Source organism: Aedes aegypti, chromosome 1 (assembly GCF_002204515.2).
Source record: "Aedes aegypti strain LVP_AGWG chromosome 1, AaegL5.0 Primary Assembly, whole genome shotgun sequence".
Lineage (NCBI taxonomy): Eukaryota > Metazoa > Arthropoda > Insecta > Diptera > Culicidae > Aedes > Aedes aegypti.
The window spans coordinates 130,435,585-130,451,093 of NC_035107.1; the positions used below are offsets into that span (position 1 = coordinate 130,435,585).

The 15,509-nt window shown below is 39.3% G+C and overlaps 1 protein-coding gene and 1 long non-coding RNA gene across 4 annotated transcripts in view; one reads left to right on the forward strand and one right to left on the reverse strand.

The window, feature by feature from the left end:
• Nucleotides 1–15,509, forward strand: part of LOC5576881 (netrin-B) — a 275,274-nt gene that overhangs the window by 64,229 nt on the left and 195,536 nt on the right. The gene's annotated exons all lie outside the window — the stretch shown is intronic.
• Nucleotides 13,925–14,460, reverse strand: LOC110677095. 2 transcript variants are annotated; one of them, XR_002500939.1, is made up of 4 exons: nucleotides 14,394–14,460; nucleotides 14,243–14,312; nucleotides 14,111–14,183; nucleotides 13,925–14,051 (listed from the first exon to the last, which is right to left on the reverse strand). It is a non-coding gene; the product is annotated as an uncharacterized LOC110677095 (long non-coding RNA). The 2 variants fall into 2 exon arrangements; XR_002500938.1 differs by lacking the exon at nucleotides 14,394–14,460 and having other exon boundaries at nucleotides 14,243–14,330.

The following is a 15,509-nucleotide window of genomic DNA, read 5'->3' on the forward strand; positions in this document are numbered from 1 at the left end:
CTGCTTTGTTCAAACGAGCTGTTCCAAATCTGAAGAAAACATACTTATATTAACTGTATCACCTACCGGCATACTCAAGTGGGCTTGTAATACAGCGTGAATGCCTGAGTAAAGATGTTGGGACTCTAGTTGAGATACTCATAGAGATTAATGAGTTCGTGAAACGTTGCGAACATACGACTATCTAAAATTAAATAAGCGCGTAAAAGTTAGTGATATTTGGGGGAATATCGGCGGAAATTGAGCTCTGAAATGCGGTAGGCGTGAAGCTGGCTTGCTTTTCGAATGACTAAATAAAAAGAAATAATAATATTTACCAAAAATTATAACTTTTAATGGCATTCGAAAATATTGCCAAAAACGGATTCATTCATTCGGGAGGGGAGTGATTCAAATATGGAGCATGCCAAAAACGAAATCCCACTGAACAAGAAATTGTTCTTCCGATTTTGTGATTTTTTGTGTCGGTATATTCTATAACTCGATAATTCTACATTCAAACCTCAACGAGTCGATATTGGAAGGAATCATCGACTCATGGAAATATCGAGTCATGGGACAACAATGCTTTGGAAAGCTGTTTGAGGGGATCATCATAGCTACCATGAAATTTTGATTCTAGTATGGTTCCATGAGTCGATATCGAGTCATGGAACATCGACTCATGGAGGTTCTTGGTCTCTTGAACGAGTTTTGGAGAGTCGGTTTTATGCGACATATAAAAATTTGAAGAATTTCATAAAATAAATTAGCTGATGTAAACTTAGCAGTCTTGGATACTTGGTGGCCATATAATAGATTTCGGAGACTCCAAGGATCCCGGTCATGTGGCCAATTTGCAGGCTAACCATGTTCAACATGGGATAGGCAAAGTGATTGAGATAGGCAAAATTTCGCCTAAATTCAAATGCTTATAACCTTATGGAAAATTGATTAAATTGGATGCATCTGGAAGAATTCGACCGCAAATTTGTTCTAGTTTCAGGAACTTGCTTGGCCAATGGCCATGTATATTGGCCACCGGACGCCGGAGATGTTCCCAGTTCCCCGAGGTCATGTCCAAATGGCATTTTTCATGTGGCTTGATATTTTTGTGCGGTGTGAGGTTATACAGATGTTTACTATTTTCCTTGAAACTAGGACTAATGAGAAGTTGAATGCCGGCGGACGCAATATTCGTTGGAAATTTTTCGATATATGACGATTTCCGTGAAACTGGTTCCGGAAAATATTGTCAGTCATGTTTGTATTTCCAATCATATAAATATTATCTGGAGCTACCTATATACAAGTGGGCATCGAACCTTGAAATGATGTGTCCAGCAGTATATTTAGAACCATCAGATGTACTGATCATTCTATAGTAGGTTCCAGGTGTCCAGGGGAAGTGGCCGATAAGGAACATATCTGGAACAATATCAATATGAGCATCAAACTTCAAGGTTTTCAAAGCTGATGATTCCTGAACCATTTTCACTACCACCGGCTGCCACGACCATTGTATAGTTGGCTCCAGGTGCCCCGAGGGATGTGGCCAATTCAAAACATGTCCGAAAACACATCAATATGGGTATGAAACATCAAGATTTTTGAAGTTGATGCTTCTGGAAGTATTTACAAAGCAACTTATTTCTTTAACCATTGTATAGTATGTTCCGGGTGCCTTGGGGGAAGTGGCCAATTAGCAATTTGTCTGGAATCATATCAATATGGGTATCAAACTTCAAGATTTTTTAGGGTGAGCATTTCCAAAATCACAGCCTGTTAGACCACTTTATAGCAGGTTCCAAGAGCCCCAGGGGATGTGGCCATGTTCCGAATTGGAAATTTGTGTAGAAACTTCTGGAATCTACTATAGAATGGTTATTATGGATTATAGTGGTCACATGAATCCTACTGTTCATGGTAGACGGTGATTCTAAAACTGCTTCCGGAAGCATGAATTTTAAAAATATTCAAGTTTGTTACCCATTTTGATATTATTCCGTGCATGGGTGAAATTGGCCACTTCTATCGGGATACCTCGAACGTATTATACAGTGGCAATGGCAGCCAGTGGTTCTGGAAGTGTTTTCAGAAGCATCACCTTCTAAAATATTGGTAGGGGAAGGGGTGGTAAAATGAACACCTTAAGGAAATCATCTTGTTTCCGATAGAAAAACGAAGAATTTGTATAGTTCTATCGCACAACATCGAAAATAGGGAAGTAATCTATAGCAGCGACATGGATTCAGACTAAAATAACAAATTTTTCACATGTTTTCATCGCTATCAAAAAGCGATGCAAATGTTCATTTTACCTGCACTATGTGGGTAAAATGAACAGCGGTTGGTGGTAAAATGAACACCACGCAAAAAACGTGAGTAAAACAAATATTTCTGAAATAAAATATTGCCCCACCGAAAATACATTCATAAATGATTGTAACCCATTGAAAAAGAATTCTAAAGGTATCATATTTGACATCATATCATAACGATATTCACCTCACTGAAAAACCTCAAGTCTTCCGAGCTTAAAGTTACGTCAGTTCTAGTTTTCAAAGGTGGTTTTCTAAAATCTTAGTTTTCGTTGATATTTTCACTTCAATTGACATCCGTATCAACTCGAACACTCAGATTTATGCTCTAAATCGTCCGTGCGTGATAAAAATTCATCGAAATTTGTTTTTTCTCGGTAAAAGGAACGGTGTTCATTTTACCACCCCTGTTCATTTTACCACCACTTCCCCTACCTAATACTTATATTTAGCCACATTCCTCGGGGCACATGAAACCTACTATATATTGATCATGGCAGTTGGTGGTTCTGAAATACCTTCGGAAGTTTGATGCTCATATTCCTAATTGACCACTTCCCCCAGGGCACCCGGAACCTACTATAGAGTAGTCAGTGCGTCAAAGTATGCTGCTGAGAGCATCATCTTGAAGCTCGATGCTTACATGGATAAAGCTCCGGATAATATATACATGATTGGAAATACATGACTGACCATATTTTCCGGAACAATTTTACGGAAATGGTCATATTTCGGATGATTTCCAACGAATCCGTATGCGTCCGCTGGCATTTAACTTTCTATAAGTTCTAGTTTCTAGGGAAAATGTGAACATCTATACAACTTCACACCACACAAAAATAACAAGCGACATGAAAAATGTCATTTGGCAATGACCTCAGGGAACCGGGAACATCTCTGGCGCTCGGTGGCCAATATACATGGCCAAGCGAGTTCCAAACTTGCTTGGCCATGCAAACTAGACCAAATTTGCGGTCGACTGCTATCAGATGCATCCAATTCAATATTTTTTTTTATAAAGTTATAAGCATTTGAAATTAGGCAAAATGATGCCTATCTACTGTAAATTTAATTCGTGATCGTTATTACGGTGATAGACAACCGTTTGATTTTGACACGGTTCGATTTAGGCAACATGAAACTTTTCGGCATGGTGCCAAAATTGGCCTCTGAAACCGCTACCGTAGACACAGTGAGTCTATTTCGGCTCAGGTTAGCTATGATTACCTGCAGTGTTTGTTTTCCTGAAATTCTACAAGGGGTTCGTCTACAAATGACGTAGCTTTCTAGTGGTGAGAAGGGAGTCGACGGTTTTGCGACGAACCATGTTTTAGGTATGGTATGCGAAACAGGCTACGATGGGGGCGGTGGTGTCGAAATTGGCCAAAAAATGTTACACAATTTATGAGTGGTGCCAAATTTTGATATGTCACATGACTGGATTGCACACAATCCGTAAACTGGCTACTTCACTGGGGTCTCCGGAACCAAATCCGTGGCCACAGAGTGGCCGTTTTGGCTTAGGACAGCAAATATTACCTGAAGTGTATTTTTACACCAAATTCTGTAAATTTTGATACGTCGCATAGCTCGATTGTACATAAACCGTTAACTGGCCACTTAACCGGAACCTATGGAACCGGTTCTGTGACTACAGGGTGGCCATTTTGGCTTATGACAGCTAGGATTACCTGAAGTGCATTTTACAAGAAAATCTGCAAATTTTGATGTGTCGCATGGCTAGACTGTACATAATTCGTAAGCTGGCCAGCTTACCGGGGCCTCTGGAACCGATTCCGTGGCCACAGGGTGGTCATTTTGGCTCAGGATAGCTTGAAGTTTTTTTTTTCATGAAATTCTGCAAATTTTGATATGTCACATGGCTGGGTTGTACATAATTCGAAAATTGGCCACTTCGCTGGGGCCTCTGGAACCGGTTCTGTGGCCACAACGTGGTCAATATGGCTTATGACAGCTAGATGTTTTTTATTCATAAAATTCTGCAAATTTTGATGTGTCGCATGTTTGGGTTCTGCGGAAAGTGTAAATTGACCACATATCCGGATATCTCTGGTGTCTGTCTGGGGGCTCTGAGTCCTGTTCCGTGGCCACCAGACAGTTCTAGATGCTCCAAATGATTGATAGTAGCAATAATTTCAGTTCTGTTAGGAAGCTTCTACATATGCATCCATTTGTAAACCAAAACAGATAAATTTTACGACCCCTATCGTGAAAAGCATGCCCTTACAAAAATGGCCAAACCTTGATCTGTTCGGCGTCGATTCTGAGTGGCCAAACCCGGTCAATCCTTGTGTCCGGCCCAGATACTGAAAATTTATGAACTAACGATTATTTTGAGTATAAAAACATTGAAATTTGGTTGAAAAATGCCTGCGATATTACTGTGCCAAATCCGGGTCAATATGACCCGGAATGCCTTAAGTGTAACTTTTTTTGAATGCAACAGGAAGGTTAAAAGAGAACGTTGATTTCAAGCAAATCTATAAATAGGCGTTTTTTGTTATTTTACATGCAAAGGTATCTGTCGTATTCTTTCAAAATAAAAACATTTTTTTTCATGGCGTCACCAGCGGTTATATATTTTTTCATTTTATCTTTTTTATTTCACTCCGAGTAAACTGAACGCAAACCGTCCGCGTCAAAATTCTTTATTAGACTGAGGAGCATGTGCAACGACATCGACCAGTCTTACTGCGACGCACACCCCTCTCTTTTCCTCCTTCACTTTGCTTCATTCCATCCTCGTGCTTCATCGCGTCGTAGCGTCAATCGACGTATTTCTCTTCCGCATCCATTCAGCTCAACCCCTCTGTCTCCGCATTCGTTCACGCTGTTCGCATACATTCTCGTGTTCATTTCGATGATTTCGATCACTTGCGTTAGAAGCGAAAGCAAAACTTACAATTACACTGAACGAAATGCTCTAGAATTAAAATATTCAAAGTTTTCTTTTAGCTATGAACTTAATGATTTTGTGTCCTTACGATAGAATTGTTATTTTTCTACATTTACTGTATGATACTACAGTATCGACCGTGATAATTATATTTTGAATTTGTTATCGGCATATCAAACAACGATGAACAAATTCAAAATCTATAAATAGGGGTACTTGAGAAAATTGACGTCATTTGCTTTTCACTCTCCACTTGGATCGCATCTCAGCGTGCCACAGATCGACTTGCTCAGACTGGGCGTGCTTCTCAGGCACAGACATCGATAGCGAAGGATCCCTTCCCGTTTGCCTTGCTTTGCTCAAATCAAACTGATCGTCGACCGACCGAGTGAAGATGCCGTCTGAAGCCAAAGCCATCACTGCTGCCGCTGCCAAGAAGAAGAAGAAGAAGAAGAGGAAGCAGTCCAGGTACGGGTCCTCCCTGCAGATGATCGAGAAATTCATCGGCGGCAATCCCGGGAAACTGTGGCTGCGGCTGGCATCCGAGATGGAAGGAAAGAAAAAGAAAGCAGTTCCTAAGCGAAACCCCACCAAGTTTCAAAGATTGCCGCGATGAAGAAGACCCCGAAGAAGCCGCCACCGCAAACCTCATCGGACGAGAAGGATTTCAACCTGTGTAGCGTCAAAATGTGTCCGTGTTACTCGAATTCAACAATTCAACAAGATCAATCGGCCCTTTTCAGAGCCAACAAATCTGTTCTAAAGAGTTATTTGTGCAATATTTCCTAATATGTTTACCACATACTTGCTATAATATCTTTATTATTCTCGTAGAATCATACAATATCTGATTTATTTCCTAATAATTGCCAAAAGGAAAATTTGAGGATGTTTCCGAGGACACTGCTTTAGTGCCATCATGCAATAACAGCATAATGCTTATCTTGTACATCCCTTGCCAAGACATCAGTTTCATATAGTAAGGGTATGCGATATGGATTTTTTCCATGTCGATACGAAACGAAACGATACGCGAAATATCTTGCGCTGATAATGACGAAACGAAACGAAATTTAAAAATGTTTCGTGTAACTCGATACGAAATCAAATATCTTACGGAATTTTTCGAAACGAAACGAAATTTTTGAGTTTGTTTCGCGGAATACACGTTTATGTTTTTTTTTCTTGTCAAAAGCTGGAAATTTGACAAAAGGCTTAAAAAACGTCTTTTTAAATCCTCTACTATATGGAAACCTAAGTGTTGCTCAGCGGAATCCTAACATGTTTTGGTAAGACTCATGTTGGTTTGAAATCTTCTCAATAACTTTATAAGGTTTCATTTCAACATATCTGACGTTCACACAAGGGAATGAGTGGGTTTAATTTAAATGTTAAACTGATAGATCGACTGTAAGGTTGATTTTAAATATGTTACAACTAAGAACTGGATCGAAAAGCAGTTACAAACATTTAAAACAATCTCAAAAATATTGAGTGGAGTCCAAAATTAATTTAATTTTTAGAAATGCCTTACAATTCTTTTAATCATGTGGATGTGATGTTATGCCAATATATACTATAAAACATGAAATAATGTTTTTTTTGCTGTACTGTATGCTTCGTGGCTTGAATGAATGTGATTGGGGACACAAGTCGATAAGTGATCATGAAAACACTAAACTGAGAAGCAGACTCCCAGTTAGAACATAACGCCAACAAGAAGAAGAAAAATAAGTAGAACAGAGGAATCACTGGAATATTTGCTTTGGTATATACTGGAGTATTGAATTAAATTACATTTTAAAGAATCCATCAACACATACCTAAGAAATCAATCAAGATAAATTGAAAAGAACTGCAAGAGTAATAAATTCCAAGAGATGTTGCGGCAGCAACTTAACCAGGATTGCCTGTTGGGGTTAATTTAGAAGTTCCTAATAAATTTTCTGAAAAAGCCTTGCATAAACTGTGAATTAATTCTTGGAGGGATCACTCTGGAGGATCAAATCAGGATGAATGCCAACTTTTAGAGTAAACCTTGTAGAAAATACTAAAGGTATTTCTATTATTTTGTAGAGCAAACAGTGGAGAAATGATCCTATTCCAAAATCTCTGAAGGAATTTCTGGAAGACTTAAGGATGGTTGATATTATCTCATTTTCCGATTCTTTGTTTAAAACTGACTACAAAATCACATTTTTACTAAATTTTGAACCTCGAGAGTAAGATTGACAAGTACACTCATGTTCGTTCAGACAATCCGTCTTTCAATGAGCTAAATTTAATGTTTGGCTTATTTTTTTCCCGAGATTTAGATGTGCGAAAATCGAAAAAAAATTTTGCGCTTTTCCATTGTGAAATACCCTAGGTACCACACCAAACTTGAATCTAAATCCGGAACCAATTTTGATGATACATGCAATGCATGCATTAAATTTATAACTGATTTGTGATTTTCCTAAAAAAAAGTCTCCAAAATCGATTGAAAAATGGCGAAACTAGACAATTTTGAAACTTTTATGTCGGTATTGAAAAGGTTAAGACCTTTGCCTTGGGGCATTTGGCTTCCAATACTTGTGATGATATATTATCAATATTAAACAATTCGAAAAAAATCGCATTTGGGTTCATTTGGAAATTATGTCACGTTATAAGAGGGGAGAGGAGTTGGTGGTGTGGTACAGCGTGAATAAACCTAGATTCATTTTTCGATATAAAATAATGTACCGTAAATTCGGGTGTAATTGATCAGTAGGATGAAATTGATCACCGTGTCACTCGATTTTATTTCTTACTAATAGTGCACCAAGTTCATTGCAACCTATAGTAAATGAACGTTGTTTGTCTTAAATAATGTCTAATTGGGTATAGTGAAGTTTTTTGTGCCACAGAATGTTTATTTATATGAAAATATTGTTAAATTCTAAAATCAAGTTTGGTGTGAAATTTATAATGATCTATAAACTTCTAGTTCTAAACAAGGATTCGAACATGTTGTAAACCTGAGAGTTTGTGAGGATGCCAACAATATATCTCCAAAACAGATTTTACTATCAAAACTCTTACCAATTTGCTCGTTTTGTTGAAAAATTCAATTTTCTGCAACAAAGTAGGGAAATCCTTTGGAAATTGCTTACATTTAGACGCTTTTCACGGTATTCTTGAAATTTAATTATTGATTATTTCCATAAATATTGTCTCGTTAAGAATTTGGCAAGCATATTCTGATTCAGGAGGCCCAAATTAAGTATGTAAAGTTGATTTCGAAACTAACAATAATAACATTGACAAGTGATCAATTTCACCCCGAAATGGAATTCCCCGATTTTTAATTTTAGACCAGATTTTTGGCAGTAACATCACATTTGCTAAAAAATTTCGGTACATGAGCCTATGAGGTTCACCGTCGTACTTGTTTTCCTGCATTTAGTTGTATGAAATTGATAACATTTTAGAAAGCATACCAAGAAAACAGTGAAAAATGATCAATTTCACCCGAAATTACGGTACGCATCTTCCTTGTTTAAGGTGAATATAAATCGAAGGCGTACCTCAGAATTTCAAGAGCACAAATCTAACGAACCCGACAGCGGTTCAAGCTGAACATTTGATCGATTGGCCAACGAATAACCAATCGATAGAGTTTTCAGCTTGAATGGACGTCTGGTTCTTTAGGTTTGTGCTCTTGAAAATTTGAGGTGTGGCTTTGGATCACCCAAATCAACGCGATTTTTTACGGCGACAGCGACAAACACTCGCTGCGATTTCGCTGTTACATGTAGAATGTATGACATGACACAACAACGAAATCGCGGCAATTTTTCGTCGCCGTCGCGGGAAAAATCGCGTTGATTTGGGAGAGCCTTTACTCATGTGGCGCGAATAATTGATGCGTACTATTAGTTATCTCTTGTATTCTCCCACTGTTCTTATGCAGAGTTAAAAGTGACGTCACAGCGAGAAAGCAAGAGAGAGAACTAATGCGCGCATCAATAATCTGCACCAGTCTTCCAAAACCATCATTGCGCAAGAGAGATTTAAAAAGCATGCCTTGAAAAATTTCATTTCCTAATGATGAATTTGAATCCTCGCATTTCAATGCTCCTATGATCATTTGATCTAGAATATTTCATCATTGATGCAAATCATTTCAGCTGATCTGGATTAGAACGTTTTTTGTCGTTTGGATATAGCATCACATGATTTAAAGTGATCGCTTTAATAAATAAATGCTACAGAAACTTTCTGATATCCGAAGAACAATCCCATACGAAAGAATAACTTTTTTCGACGGAATAGACGCCTTTTTTAGGAAAGTGTCTAGCAGGGAGAACTTCAAGAAAGAATAATTTAAATCAAGTGGGTAGTTGCTCATAAGGACGCTCCTTGTTGAGTTCACCATGTAATCTTACAATAAACTGGAATGGACTACACTAAATCGTGCCCATGACATTTTGGTAGCGTAATCTGAATCGAACATAGCCCCGTAAAGATTTCTGGGATGTGGAGGAGTTTTGGTTTAAGATTCGATACATGTCATAAGAGGGTAGTTTTAGTTGAAAATTTCGCATGTAATAATTAAGGGCCTTATTTTATTAGTCGAGTCGATCAAAATGACTCGACTGGAGTCGTTGTCGACCAAAAAATTCGCTCGACTCGGCTCTGTCACTCGAATTTTTCGACAGTTGTCACTCTATGTGACTTGATTACTATGGGAGTCGACAGGTGACATCTGAAATATCCATGCTCACTTTGATCGACAGTGATTACAAACGAGTCACATGAATCTGCTCGATTTACAAAATAGACCCCTAAGTGAACTGTTGCCGGGAACGACGTATACAAAACTGATAAGTAGTGGAATAGATGCTTTCAATCGTCAGAAAGAGCTGCGGAGTCTAGTCGCATTCAGTTGAAGGTAGAATGAGAAAAGTTCAAAAAAAGTTCCCAAATTGATGACGGATTCTGCCCCCTTAAAGCTCGATGCACGAAATTCCCAATGTTGTCAGTATAGGCGTGGTAGTAAAAAAATATGCTCCATATTGCTCCTGATAAAACCAATGGCCAATGGCGAAGACAGTCGGATTTAGGACAGTCAGATTAAAACGCTAACCGAAAAAAAGACATGAGGGAAATTTTTGCAATAAGATTAAATTTATAGTTCATAGTAAAAAAAAAACACTTGGAGTGCAAATAGCACTTGCTGGGTATGAAGATTGTCACTGGGTTCGGTTGTTTTTGGGGGTTTAGGTTCTCATCGGACAAGCCTCGACCAAATGTAATGGGACTTTTATGACTGAGTCGTTTATCGTTGGCTTTTGTATGCCCGTACCATCCATTGGGTGTTCTCTATAAGAAAAAAAAGATCAACAAATAAATTCAATAAAACCAAATAAACTAAAATTTCGCATTATAAAATACTCCACCAGTTTTCAACAATGAACATTTTCACCTACAGACAACTGCAGTCTGACAGTTTTCAATTTTTTCAACCACGCAATGAAACGATAATTGTACGGTTGCTATGCCTACTATCCATATTCGCCCAACGGAAGGAGCTAATATTTTTCTAGATCATTGATGCAGTATTTTCTCGAAATGATAGGAACAAATCAAAGTAATGCTGGATTGGGATAAGATGAGTGTGCATTTTCCTTCTCCCTGATTTATAGATCAAAGCAACGTAATGCAAAGGAGATTTTGAAGACACCACCTGAGCAAATCCAGAACATCAGGTACTCATGCTCCGCAGCTTTTTTCGACATTTGTGTACAAACAATTTTGCGATATATTAACGGATTTGCTAAAACGGACACGCCATGTTCCCCGGAGGAAACGAACAACCATGGTTTTGCTCTCTTCATTCTTATGGAAGGTCTAAATAAAAGCAAACAAACTCATGAATATCTCTTCTCCTATCCGTTGGAATGAATTTATCTCTTCGGCAAATTACTTTATTATAGTTTAAAGAATGAGTTTTTACTATGTGGTGATAAGTTTGTACTTACAATCTAGTACTAACGTGTTTGGAACATTTTTTTTAAATTTCTCCATAGTAATTTGCATATAAACCTACATCGTCTTTGGGCCACCTTTTAATAACCACATAGAAAACTGAAAATTTCACAAAACATTATTTTTATGGTAATTATAGTAACGAACATATGCGTGATTGGATTTTCAAACTTTTTCAAATTATGAACCGTTCCAATAATCACTAACACCGTGTTGTGGAAGAATTGCGAATCAAACGATACATCACATGTTTAGTCCTCAATCTACTTTACAGTTTGCCCCGATCAAAATACAGCATGCTCACAAGCGCCATCTGGTAGTAGAATGTCAAGTTGGGTGGCCTATCACATGGCATATCACCTATTCAACACTTTTGTTGAAGACGTCAACTGTCTAGATAATCAGGATCCAGAGATATCTGTGTTAAAAAAATGTCATACTCACTAACGTCATCTGGTGAAATAATTCCGAATTAAATAGATCATCACATATTAGTCCTTGAACTATCGAACAACTTTGCCGTAAACACCATATTTCTAAAAAAATCGGGATCATGAGATATTCGTGATTGAATTATTGCATGCTCACTAGCGCCATCTGATGGCAGAATTTCAAGTTAGATGGCCTATAATATGATAGTCACTTTGTCGAAGACCGCATCTTTCTAGGTAATCAGGATCCTGAGATATCCGTGTTTGAAAAATTACATGCTCACTAGCGCCAACTGGTGACAGAATTCCGAAACAAGCATCTTATCACATGTTAGTCCTTGATCCACTGAACAACTTTGCCGATGACACCATCTTAATAAAAAATCTAGATCCTGAGATATTTGTGTTCGAGATGTTGCATTGCGAAATGTCCACTTCATCGGTTCCCCCGGGACACATTCCGATGGCCACTGAAGGATGAGGATGTTTCCAATGTTCAATTTGTCCACTGACCGATTGGTACCGTTGAACTGAAGAAATTTGCCGAAGACATCAATACTCTATCTTGCCTAGCTTTAGATTGACAATCAAAATTGCTCCGCGTGTACTCAGTACACGATGCGACCGCTGGTGTAACTTTTTTTTGAGCGACTGATGGAAGGTTAAGGGCAAATAGGCGTTTTTGGAAACTTTACAACAGCAGTGCAGTTTATCATATCATGCGGACCAGTCAATACTACAGTCACCCCACAGTTATGGATAGTACACAGATATGGATCAAAGTTGGATTAAACGGAGAATATCTCATCAAATAGAGTTGCAATTACGCAGAACCCATTTTACCAACGCGATCCATAAATCTATACAGCATCACAATCAACAATAACATGCTTAAACACATTTGTTCCGTTCGTAGGAAATAAAATGTCATGCATATGCCTAGAAGCGTTGATTCATATCTGTGGGGCATTGGAACCCATACCACAGTTATGAATCTAAGATAAGACGATTCCTAAAGAAACGCCAAAACGTATGCTTTCAATAGCCCACCATTCGTTTGCATCGCAGATAATTTGCTGTTATAGTGTTCTGATCCATGATATCAGTCGAATTGATCCATAATACGGACCCATTTTTGACTGTAGCTAGAAGTAGAAGCAAGCGCTTTGCCTTTTTTTGTTCGAAACTAAACTCGAATTTCGCGAAATTCCGTTTTATTTCGTTTGTTTTCAATTTTCCGTGGAAATATTTTAACAATTTGGCGAAACGAAACGAAATAGCATAATACAAATTTCGCCTGTATGAGTTCCGTGGAATTCCGCGGAATTTCGTTTCGAAGCGTATTTGACGGAATCATTCGGTATTTCGCATACCCTTATCATATAGCCTATTTCCCAGATCAGAAAGCGAAGAATACGAAAAGGAGGAGCATTATCTGCTATTCCAAGGGTATAAAGCATATCTCCGTCGTTGAATTCGGTTTCATTCTAATTTCGCTTACGAGCTGGTAAGAGGTCCGCCGAACCTGCTCAGCTCCTCGCTACCTGTGCCGCAGAGCTCTTGATCATTAAGCTTGTAACAATTTTCCCTTATTGTGTTTAATTTGCCAACTCCCGAGGGGAAAAGCTTCGAGAAGGATATAACGCTTTAAAACTCGGGTAGTGCCTCAATGGAATATATGACCAACAGTACTACAAACAGAAAGTGGTCCTCCCGGCGTCGGTGCACCTTCTAATAAAACTCTTGGTTCAGATTGACGGATAAGGCCGGCTAGCCACTGTTTGCATAGTGCACTAGCGCCGATGGAACCAAAAAAAATGACTCAATCAAAAGATAACGGCAAGGTAGAAATTAGAGCTACCATGGAACGTAACATTTAACATCTCATACTTCTATTTTCGCAAACCTTCGATCTACCGGTACAATGTTTCAAACTTATGCTAGGTTCTCATTGCTACTCACTAACAGCATCGTTGGGGGCCCCGTGCTGCTTCCATCGATGCATTCTGCTCCACGTTGGCTTCGTCGCACACCCGATCGCTGCGTTGCACTTTGCTGCACCGCGGCTGTCGCGCTACAACTGTTGGTGATACGGCCACCGTGGCTTGTCACACCGTTGTTGAGAGCTCGAGAATGTAGCACGTCCCAGTCGCACTAGGGTTGCAACAAGATGTACGTGCGGGTTGTCGCGCTGCCTGCTCAATGTTGTCGCAGGTGGATGCACCTTTGATGCAATTTGGTCATGATCTCTCTTGACTGGCGCTCGTGTAGGACCTTCCTCCCAGAATTTGACCGGCTGACGGAAAGCGTGCAGGTAGCTGGGGTGCTGAGCGATGAGAACGTCGCGTGGAGTGCAGTGCCTATTTGAGCCTGCAAATAAAAGGCCCTCTGATGAGGCGATTGGCGTTAGCCCATCGATAGAAAATTGCATTGATGGGTCGTTTTACCTGATGAAGGCCTTTTTATGCTGTCTTGAGTGGGACTTCTGCCACAAAACGGTCCAGGTCGAATTTGATGCTGCTGAAAGACCACATGCAAGTATAAACTAGTGCTCTATGCTGACGCAAGTGATTGGTTACCTATTATTGGCAGTGTCCGTGCTCTGGGATAATCTACGGTAAACCGGATTTTGAACCATCCACCTGGCGTCTGATAACTCGTCGATCATGCAATGATACCTAGTAGAGCACAATTAGGGATGGGTAGCTTGGCAAACATTGTTTGAATTACCTCTATTGTTCGCCCTAGTAGAATTAGATCCCTCTTGAGCACGTGGATCAGGGCCAAAGTGTTGGATGCTATTTGCAGATAAAGGTGGTTGTTAGAGGTCATTTTAATCTATTAGAGCTCATACTTGGGATTTACCTGCAAGTATTTGACGTTCTCACCGATAACGGAGTGTTTAATCGCACTATTGAACACTTCGGAGCATGCACTTTTTGGTAAACTTTTGGATCATTGCTCATGCGACCGCACGCCGGCTTCGATAGTGGTACAATGGGGCTGCATTGTTCGTAGCCTGTGATGAGTTTCGATGGTCAAGGCTTCAGTATGTGTAACCTTGACCGTGATGAAAGGCGACGAGAGAGATTTTGCTGGTAGGTATTTTGAAACATTTCAGCTGCTTTATTGGTATTAATCTTTACACAGAGAAAATTTGGGCGCATTTCATCGACATAATCTCAATGATGTAACAAGCTGCTGAAAATTCAGCGTCCGGTTTGTGAAATCGCTCAAGATTTGTAGATTGACTCGTGCTTCCAGAATTGGCTACAGAAATCGGTGCGCCAACGCAAGATTTGTACGACATTATTTAAGAAAATCAGCCAAAGCCGCTCGTAGAAGTGCCCATCGTCAACGCCACCGTAAATCTCAACGGACAATGAGGATTTCAACATGTACGCCATCAAAATCTGTGTCCGTGTTACTCGAATCTCATCGTTTAATCGGCCCTATTCAGGGTCAGCAAATATGTACTATAGAGTTAATTGTTTTATATTTCCTAATGTGTACACCACATACTTGCTATAATCTCTTAATTCTTCTCGTAGCATCATACAATATCTCATTTATTATGAACAATTCACAATTTCCAATAGGGACCTTCCTTAGCCGAGTGGTTAGAGTCGGCGGCTACAAAGCAAAGCCATGCTGAAAGTGTCTGTGTTCGATTCTCGGTTGACCAGGATCTTTTCGTTTTTGAAATTTCCTTGACTTCCCTGGGCATAAAGTCTCATGGTACTTGCTACACGATGTACGAATGCGAAAATGGCAACTTTGGCAAAGAAAGCTCGCAGTTAAAAACTGTGGTAGTGCTCATTGAACATAACCTGAGAAGCAGGCTCT